Raw genomic sequence first — 10429 nt, 5'->3', positions numbered from 1 at the left:
TTCACTGGTTCGTGAAAAAATTGAAATTCATATACAAATTACAGCTCTAAAATTCTAGGGAATCTAGCTTTAGTCCTTCACTTTGATTTGTTATTAATTAATTATAAATTAACATTAATGTTTGGATGAATTTTTATGTTCCAATATTCTACAATCCTAGTGTTAGTGTAAGTAAGTTTTCTTGTTGGGTGGAGCAATCGGAAGTGTGTTGATCATCCATGACACTTCATGTAGATATAAAATGAGTTAAATCTAGCCAAGTCGACGAAGAGTTTGATTATGAGTTTGTGTAATCATTATTATTGCATGGTAAAGCGATATGTCATCACCAATTTTGTACAATAAAATTTGCATTCAATCAATCTTATGTGCATGGGAGACGAAGGGCAACTAAGTTGGCCATTCTAGCTGTTAAGAAGTACGACGACTTAAAAAAATCTGTGTGAAAACAAAGACTGAACTCCTTGTTGCTCACTGCTATCTTTGAAGATTTTTTAAAATTTAAGAAGTGCTATTTCTTATATTTAATTTGTTATGATAAAATTTGCAGAGTGGAAAATTTATTCCATTTGATAAATAAGATTAAATATAAAATAATGAAAATATGTAAGAAATGTGATTGTATAATAATACTTTAGAGTTTGTTGGTGATTTCAAGTGGGTATAATCATTTATTACATGTGAACGTGGCTTGGAAATGGTAATGTCATGCATACGTTGACAAATATTTTTTATTTAAAATTTTGGCTTCTCTTACACCACATTCCATAAGGTTAATAGCTTTTCACAATTACGTCACGACCAAACTTTAAACTGGAGAATGACCATGTTTTCAGGCTGACAAAAAGATCCCACATGCACTATTTCAATCTGCAATACATCTCCTATATATCATGTTGTAGATGTTCTACTTAATCAATTAACTACAAATTTTGTATATATATTGTTTTTGTCTTTTGTGGGATTTTATTTTCTGCCTTCGACCTCGTCTTTATTTTTCTAACGGACAGCCTTTATCCCGTGCAATGGATTTGTTGACATTAATGACATGTTTTCTATTAAAATGATTACAAAATTGAAGTTCAAATGCTAGTTATGATACAATGTAACTGTAAGCCGACTAAGAAGAACGCCACGTATCTTGTTCTAAGATTTTGTAACAATTAATTTACCTTCATCTTACAAATTTGAAGTCTAATATTCTCATTTGATGGCACTTATGGCAAACTTTTATGGTGAATGGTATGCCTTTGCATGCGTTTTATTTTTTTATTTTTTTATTTTTTAAATCTATTTTAAATTTCTTTCATTTGATATTTCTCTAACTAAAAGTATATCAGTTATATTAGAGCTTTTTAATATTTTATTTTTCTAAGGTATCTATGCAGGGGCAATCATTTGATTTTTTTCTTATTAAACATAAGATAAGATCAATTACAAGAATATCATCTAGCAGTATAAACTTTGTCTATCAGAACCATATCCTCAACACTGGAGATGAGACTGCAAATATATAACAGATATTACAGAGTATGTATATGAGTCATGTACAAAACTGACCCCAAGTACTTTATACAAAATGGGTCCTATACATGTAACATAAGTAAAATAATAATCCATACAAACCGCACTATTCTTGTTGTGTCCATGACTAAAGACAAAACATAACTATTATTGTCCACAAGGCTTTACTATTCGATCCAAGCACTCCAAACAATTTCAAAAGATAAGGGGGATCAAAAGAGATTATTGTCCTTTTTAAATAATGCCTTTAATCCAAACATAAGATCATGATAAGTAAATCAGTAGAGAAATTAATCCCAAAGATGTTCCAAATTTCCTTAGCAATAATGTAGTCAGAAAAGATATGCATAGTAGAATCAACAACCCTACAAATGTTACAAACATCAATATCTTATTGTTTATTTTTAATAAGGAGTCAATGAAGGTCAAATAGCCACTTGAAGCCTTTTATTTTTAGATGTAATGTTATTGTCCCATAGCAGGTTGAAGACTTTTTTCCATTCATATTTACTGCAATCCAAGTGCCACACCAAGTTAATATGAACAATCAAATCATAATTACATAATAAAGCATCATAAACCATTTTAGCTTTGGTATTTATCAGCGAGGTACTATCCACCCAGGTGAAGGATCTGTATATGTCTGCATCCTCACCACAAGGCTTGGGGAGTTGAAGGCTAAGATAGACCTCCCTCAACATGGAATATGTCCTCCAGTTGGACAAAGGTATATGATACTTTTGGCTCATCTCAAACCAAGAAATTAATTGACCATTAATAAAATATCAATAAAATAGCAAACACCATTAAGAGCCTAGCTTTTAGCAGAGAACCCTTTGATGAGAGCAAGAGGTCAAGCCTTGTGAAATACATTGCATGAGATAAATATTTCACCACATAAGGAGTTATTATTACTAAGAATCATATTATTGTAAATCACATGTCTTATGTGTTCTCAGGCATTCCATATTGCCTTGAATACATTAGAACTAGCTAGGGAGATAGGGAAATTACTAGTGATGAAATCACTAAAGGGGAGCAACTTCCAAGCCTTGGCCTACTTACGGATAGCGAGTTTTATGTTATTTCTAACTAGAAGCTTTCATGGTTCCTCCCTCTCCAAAGCATAAAAGATCCATTTAGTAGCTAATACAATCTCTTTCATTTTGAGATCCTTCAAGCCCAAACCTCCCATCTTCTAAGACAACACCAATTCTATCTAACCAAGTACCACTTCCTATTACCTTTACTATTAGACCATAGGAATTTCCTAATGGTCTTCTAAATATCATTAATCTTCTAGTTTCTAAACATCCAAATTGAGGCATAATATAAGCTATATGAGGATAGAATCTTCTGACAAACATGAATTCTACCAACAAGTGATAAATACTATTTATTCCATTTGCCTACATTTCACTCCAATTTACTTTTGATCCATAAATAGATTTCTTTCAGAGATGGATTGATAAAGAAGAGAAAGCCCAGATATATAACTTTCTTAGAGAGGCCTTGCCATTGATAATTATACTTATTAAGCCATATTGGGGGGTGGAGTGGGGCATCCTCGCATCCCAGAAGGGTCAATTTGGCTACATATTTCTTAGCCCTTAAAGCCTTGCAAAATATGTTAAGCTTTAGCATTAAAAAATCCATTTTAGCTTCATCAAGTTTCTGGAAAAGGGTTATATCATTAGCAAATTGAAAATTAATTTTAGGTCCACTTTATTGGGTAAAGATTGATTCCTTTAACCCTTGGAAAGTGGGTAGACTCTCTAAGGAGATAGAAAATAGCATCAAATGCAATAACAAAAAGGGAAGGAGCAATAGGGAATCCTTTCTTGATAGACCTTTCCATCTTGAGGGACTGAGTACCAGAGCCATTCATCTCAACTTGCACAGAGGTGGTATTAAGAGGTACCTAAACCATTTGGAAAAATTCTTTAGGGAAGCCAAATTCTTCCAACATCATTGTGAGGAAACTCCATTCTATTTGGTCATATGCATTTTCAAAACCAATGAGAAACATAGCAAGTTTTTGTTTGGTTAACTTGGTCCAATTCATGGCTTCTCAACTTGTAATGAGGTTCTCAAGAATATAACTTCCATTGATGAAGCCATTTTGAGTACTTCTTACAAAATTTGGCAGGATATCCACAAGTCCGAGGACAATAATCCAAGCAAAAAATTTGTAGGAGACTTTTAGTAGAATAATGGGCCTCCAGTTTTTAATAAGGGATTTATCCCCATATTTGGGGATAAGTTTAATCACCCCTTTATTAATCTCGGCACCTAACGAACCTCTAGCCAAAGCTTTCTCATAGATTTGCATCAATTCCATGCTAATCTAATCGTTACCTTCTTTGTAGAAATCAATAGGCAACCCATCAAGACCTGGGGCCTTATCATTGTTAAGGGTGTCGATAGCCTTATGGTTATCCTCAATCAAGTTAGGCTTCTTAAGTGCATTAACCTCTCCATCAAAGATCTTCTTTAGAATGAGAGCATTGCATTTGTCCTAGCAGAGAGGATAGAAGGGGAGTTACCTTCAAAGTTGAAGAGCCTCTAGTAGTACTATAGGAGAGTTGTTTTAATGTCCTAATGGTCTATCAAATCTCTACCTTCCTTCCATATTTTGTCAATTATTTCCTTGTATTCTTTATGCCTCAACATGTTGAAGAAAAGCTTAGTCTTTATCTCCTTGTTGCAACCAATTAATTTTATCCCTCACTTTGGCTCCCTAGATCTTTTTTATGTTGTATGCCTCTTAGCATGTCTCTGGTATGGGATAGGGAGTGAGATAGTTCTAGATTAGTAGGGTCAATTTGGTTCTGGAAGGTTATCCACTAGGTCTCTGTCTAGATTCCTACCATATTTATCTTTCTTCTTACCAACTGGTTGCAAAATTACCTTCTAGATCTTAACATTTATGTTCCATTTATCAATAGTAGATGGCATCTGATAGTCCTATTTATTTATTTGCCTTATCATGTCGACAACATTCCTGACATCCTAATCTTCCTAAAGGAGGGTGTTAAAGAAAAAAATTTCCTCCCTCTTAGGGTGTGGGACAGTATTAAGAAAAAAATTCTCCTCCCTCTTAGGGTGAGGGACAATATTTCAATTAATGCAATTTGTGGTAAAATTGGATGATGATTCGATAGGGTAAATAGACATACTTTCATTGTGGTTTTGTCTTCCCTTTTGTTGAAAGAGAAGAGGTCTTTATTTGCATAAAAATTGTCCAACCTATAGTTTATTCTTCTCTTCCCTTGTTCAAAATTGCACCATGTATACCATATTGTCCAGTAGTCATTCTTCAATCCTTCAAGAGGATTAAATAATCTGAGTTTATCCTTCATCTTGGACTAGTAAAGCTTCTCCCCATACTTCCACTCTAGGTGTAATCCCGCTATCTTATCCTCTAGGTGCTCAATCATGTTCAAGTCGCCCACAATAATCCAAGGAACATTCAGGAGGGTACACAACCATTTCCATAGTTCTATTCTTTCTGTGTAATCATTGGAAGCATAAAGGGAATAAACACCAACCTTATCATCGTGAAGGTTAAGAATAGTCCACATTGCCCTAGTGCATGGGGAGGAACCACTATCTAAGACCTTATTACCCTATTTACCTACAATAAGGATGGCAACACTCCCTTTTTCTTTGTCATGTTTGGTGGAGAGCTAGATAGCATCTTTCAAGATGTATCCAAGATTCATCTCGAAGGTGAATACAATCATTATTTTTTTAAAATTTTATTGTTGTATTATTAAAAAATCAATATTCATTTAAGACTTGATTATTTATATAAAAGGAATTAAATAAAATTATATGTATGAGTCTACATGGGTATATATATATATATATATATATATATATATATATATATATGTATGTATGTATGTGTGTGTGTGTGTATGTGTGTGTACATATATGTGTGCAGGTGTGTATGTATGTATGTATGCATGTAAACACAAATATACATATGCATATATACACACAAGTTTAGTATTAGTAAATATCGATACAAAAATACATATATATTTATCAATTCATCATTTATTTGATTTTTCTTTACACAATTCTTTTTGTATGAACCTTAATATTTTGCCTAATGTCCCAATTGGATTTCATTATAAATCCCCCCCATTTTTGTTAGTTTTATATATTTTGTATACGAAGACATATTCCTAACAATACAAAAAATTCTCCAAAAACACTCCAAGAGATGGAAAATTTTAGAATCTTATAATGTTGGAAAGAGATACTTTTAATAGAAGTTACTATGCATCATATTATTAATCTCTTAATTAATATTTTAAAATTAAATCTTTTGTTTGGAAAATTTACAAGCCTATGGCCATCTCATCTAGAGATTTGGATATGAAGAATGGCCCCCCAAAATGGTCAAAGAAGGTGGAAATAGCTATACACAAAAGAAGCATTATGTTGCTTTCTTTTCAAATAAAGCTAATGAAGATCGAATTTTCAAAAGAGCCCCTTGACTTTTAGGATCTTATGGGAAATATTTAAACCTTTAAATTCTCAATTTTGATCCAATAGAAGAAACACCCTTGTAAGTTCCTATTTGGGTAAGGCTATCCTTCCTCCTCCATTTTTGGCACCAAGAGGTACTCAAAGATATAGGAAATTTTGTTAGAATAAATATTACAATTATTACATTTTCTACTACCAATTCATATAGTTACATATAATTATTCTATCATCGCTTATGTATAACAGTTACATATAACTATTCTACAATCACTCTTGTATAAAATCACTGTGATGAATCTAATAATATATCACAAATTCATCCTTTTATGCTTTTATTTGGTATCAGAGCACTTTAAATTGGTCCATGTGTGTTGTTTTGCATTTTTCTTAGCCATTTTCTTCTTTCTATGAATGATAGGTTAGATTGTGTGAAATGTTGAATGCTAGAATGAAGATATCAATCCACATTCAAAATTGCAAATTGGATGAAGAAACTGCTAGTAGCATGAGTTTAGTTATTATTGTAGTGTAATAAATTGCTCCTAGTGTATTCATTTCACTTTTGCAATACGGTTGATGCATTTATGACAACAATTCAAGATCAAGATTTTACCATTCTGACATCATGGATTCTGAAGACAAAGCAATGCTAACCACCCTCAAGCTGAATTTGGGGATATCTTGTCTGGATGACAACATAGTGCACACACGTTTGCGTGCATGTGCAAACATCCTAAGAATATCCCAAATTCAAATTGGCATATTTCACATCAAACCTTTGCTAACAAATCCGCCTTGGATTTTGTGCATCTGAAATGGTCTTTCTTGCCCATGCAGAACAAAAAACAATTCATTCTTCGTAACGTTCAGAAGAGCTCACTCTTGGCTAGCTCTTTCTTTGATATTATAAGTGAGGCTGTATCAAAATACATACTCAATACTACAACAACTTGGTATCAAAATGCATACTCAACACTACAACAACTTGGTCTTCTCTCACAATACAACCACACTATCATTTCAAGAGATTCATCTTAGTTGTGTAATGCTTCTTCCTCTTTAAATCTCAGCTATTGCATCTTGACACTATTTTGCTATGAAATCTTTGAATGTATCTACTATCTAGGTGAATTTAGTTCATCCATCAATGTATCTTTAGTAATAGTGGTTTTCCTCCATTAAGAAAGGTTTGTTTCTATCTCATTGTCTATTTATCTCTGTCTCTCTTGTAATAGGATTTTTCGTCCATCAAGTGGGGTTTCTTTCTATTATGTTATCAATTTATCTTTTCATCCAAATCTATCTATCTAGTTGTCTATGGAAGTGGAAACACTAAAATGAGAGTTTGGTTAAGGTAAGCCCCTATATAGCTCCCCAACATTTTCTCCTTGTTTGAGTGTGTGTAGGTGACAAACAGGTTTGAAGCATGGAGCCAAGATCAAGGGCACATTCTAGAGATTTTTTGTCCTCTAGTTGTACAGATGTCAACGTGGCATGAAAATGTTCCCACAATGCGCTGGCATAGATTAAATCTGAAACCCTATTAGATTGATGGTAAAATAAAAAATTCTATTAATATTAGTTCTTTTATGGTTGATACTACTTTTATCATTTGATATGCTTCTATTAGTTGGTAATTTATATAAATTAGCATACCCTACTTTATATTCTTTTATTGATCCCTTGGCTCATGAGAGAAATAGTAATGTGAGATAGAAAAGGTAGATTTGTTCATTGATATCTTTCCATCTTGAGCATAGAAAATCCCCTCCTCTACATTCTAGTGAACCCAACATGAATACCTCTTTTCAGATCTCTTTCTTTTACATTTGATAAGGAATTCTTGAATGATGACTTCGATACATTGGATGATGTCTTGGATGATTTCCTAGAGTTGTCCCCTTGTGATCATTAGACCTCTGAGTTTGACTCATGTATAGCTTCTTCTTCTTTTGGTAGCGAAAAGTCAATAAATGTCACCGTAGTCTCTACCACTTGGAAGCCAAAGAGACTAGTTATTTACATGACTATGACTAGTCCCTCTCCAAAGAAAGCTAAGCCCATATATGGTAAGTATTTTAAAAGTAATTCTCTATATTTATTTACAAGGTTTAATTATTCATAAAATATTTCTTAAAATGTTGTTGCACGTACTTATAATACGTGAATAAATAAGAAACATGTAAATCAACCCGTTACTTCTTTACCACCTTCTCAACCTAACCTTCCTCATGCACCCAAACTTGTAGCTAAGCAAATTTGTGACTACAATCTTCCTGAGAAACTTAGTGTTACTCTTTCCAAGATCTCACTATGGGATTTGCTTCAAACTACTTTGATGTACTAGGGTATGCTTCAAGAAGCTCTTAATTTTTGTTTGTTTCCCTCTTCCACTAAGTGGACAAATGTAAATGCCTTGATGGATCATATCCATGTAGATACACTAAATATTATGTTCTATCTACATGAACTCCTATCTCCAGAAGTGAGCAATCTTATAGATCCATTAACAATAATTGTGTATGTTAATGGCATTAGTATTAGGCAGACTCTCGTTAACACTCATTTAACATACAACATTTGTAGTCTAGATCTATTACTAATAATCAAAGTTGATATGAATTATCTTGCTGCATCTTCTCTATTAATACATGGCTTTAATAACACTACTAAGACTACTTCAGGCACTATCATTTTGCCTTTGAATATTGGAGAAATTATTATTGCAACCTTGGTGTATTTCATGCTAGGACCTTTACCTTATAATCGTCTTCTAGGTAGACCATGGCTACATGCTTGAGGGGAAATCTCATCTACCCTTCATGGTTTTGTTAAGTTTGTATCTAATATCCAATTGGTTATAATCAAGACTGACCCTAATGCTATGCATTTATGTCAAATAGCAATCATTGGATAGAAAACAATTACTCCATCATTTCAGAATTGCAATCCATCACCATCTTCTAATGTGATGGCTTTCACTTCTACGGTATCTCCTAAAGAGAATCCTACCAAGGTTGATCCTCATAAGGTAGAAAGTTTGAAATCTACCTTAGTTCAATCATCTACTACTTCATCTCCAACTAATTTATCTTCTCTATCTAAGATGAATGCATATTTGGGCGATGACTGGGGATCTTTGGATTTTGTTGATGCTTATATTGGTGAATACAAATTTAATCACATCCACCTCAAGATTCATAAAATTTCATCTCTGTGACTAAAAAGGATGATTACACATCTGTAAAGTCAGGGGATACTTATCATGTGGATCATATTTTCTACACCAACCCTCTAACATATGAAGATCTACATGGCTTCTATGGTTTGAGGTTTAATCTAGTTTTAACATATGGTTATGATGGTAGAGGTTGTGGGCCTAAAGATAAAAGTATTCAGATTTCCTTAGAGCCTAAACCCTGTCATCAAAATACTAGGCTCCAATATTGACATATGGGCCATAAAACAAAACCATGGTTGAATGTTAACATGGTTTCTATTGAACCTCTTCCTCTTAATCTTTTTCATGCTAAATATATTCATATCAATGATGCATCCAATGAAGTTCCCTTAGATGTTTTCTTCTTTAAGAAGGCCTTAGAGGAATTCTTGGGTGTTTATTTTGATTTACCTTTGTATCATAATAAAAATTAATTCTCATATTGTTTGAATAGTCAATAATACTTTGGGGAATCCATTCTTAGTGCTAACAAGGAATATTTTGTATTCCATGATGGAGAAAATACTTTTGTACCTCATCCAGAAGACCATAGTGCACTTCTTAAAGGAGAAATTACTAATGCTATTATGGATACTAAATCTTCTTAGAAGATAATTAAGATCAAAAAATGTCTTTCTTCAAAATAATCTAGGTTAAATTCAGATCTTCTACACCGATGTCCTAATATTTTTTATTGGTCGTGTATGAGAACATGTCTGGTATTGATGAGTCTATAGTAATTCATAAGATCATTGTACATCCTAGGGTGAACTCACAATACTGGTTCCCACTTTTTGACCACTTTTGACACTTAGATGAACATTTTGAAAAAAAACTTCACTTTCCGACACCTATAACTTTTAAATCGTTAAGAATTTGAAGATGATGTAAACTAGTGATTTGTAACATCCTTTTTGTAGATTCTAAATATATTTTTTTCAAATATTTTTGAATAAAATTTTATTGATTTTTCCATCTCCCTCAAAAATAGTTTTTTACAGGAAACAACATTTTTTAAGAGTGATGTACATCCCGAAACATAGAAATTTTTTTCTATAAATGATAAAAACTTATCTCTTTTAAATTTTGGTTTGTAACATCAATACCCAGGGCATGTAGTTGGTTTGATAGTGATATGTTGAATATTTTTTATTTTATTAAGTTTTGAAGTCCGACTAATTA

This window comes from Cryptomeria japonica, chromosome 8, assembly GCF_030272615.1.
Source record: "Cryptomeria japonica chromosome 8, Sugi_1.0, whole genome shotgun sequence".
NCBI classification, from domain to species: Eukaryota; Viridiplantae; Streptophyta; class Pinopsida; order Cupressales; family Cupressaceae; genus Cryptomeria; species Cryptomeria japonica.
Note: the sequence above shows the minus strand (reverse complement) of the source record.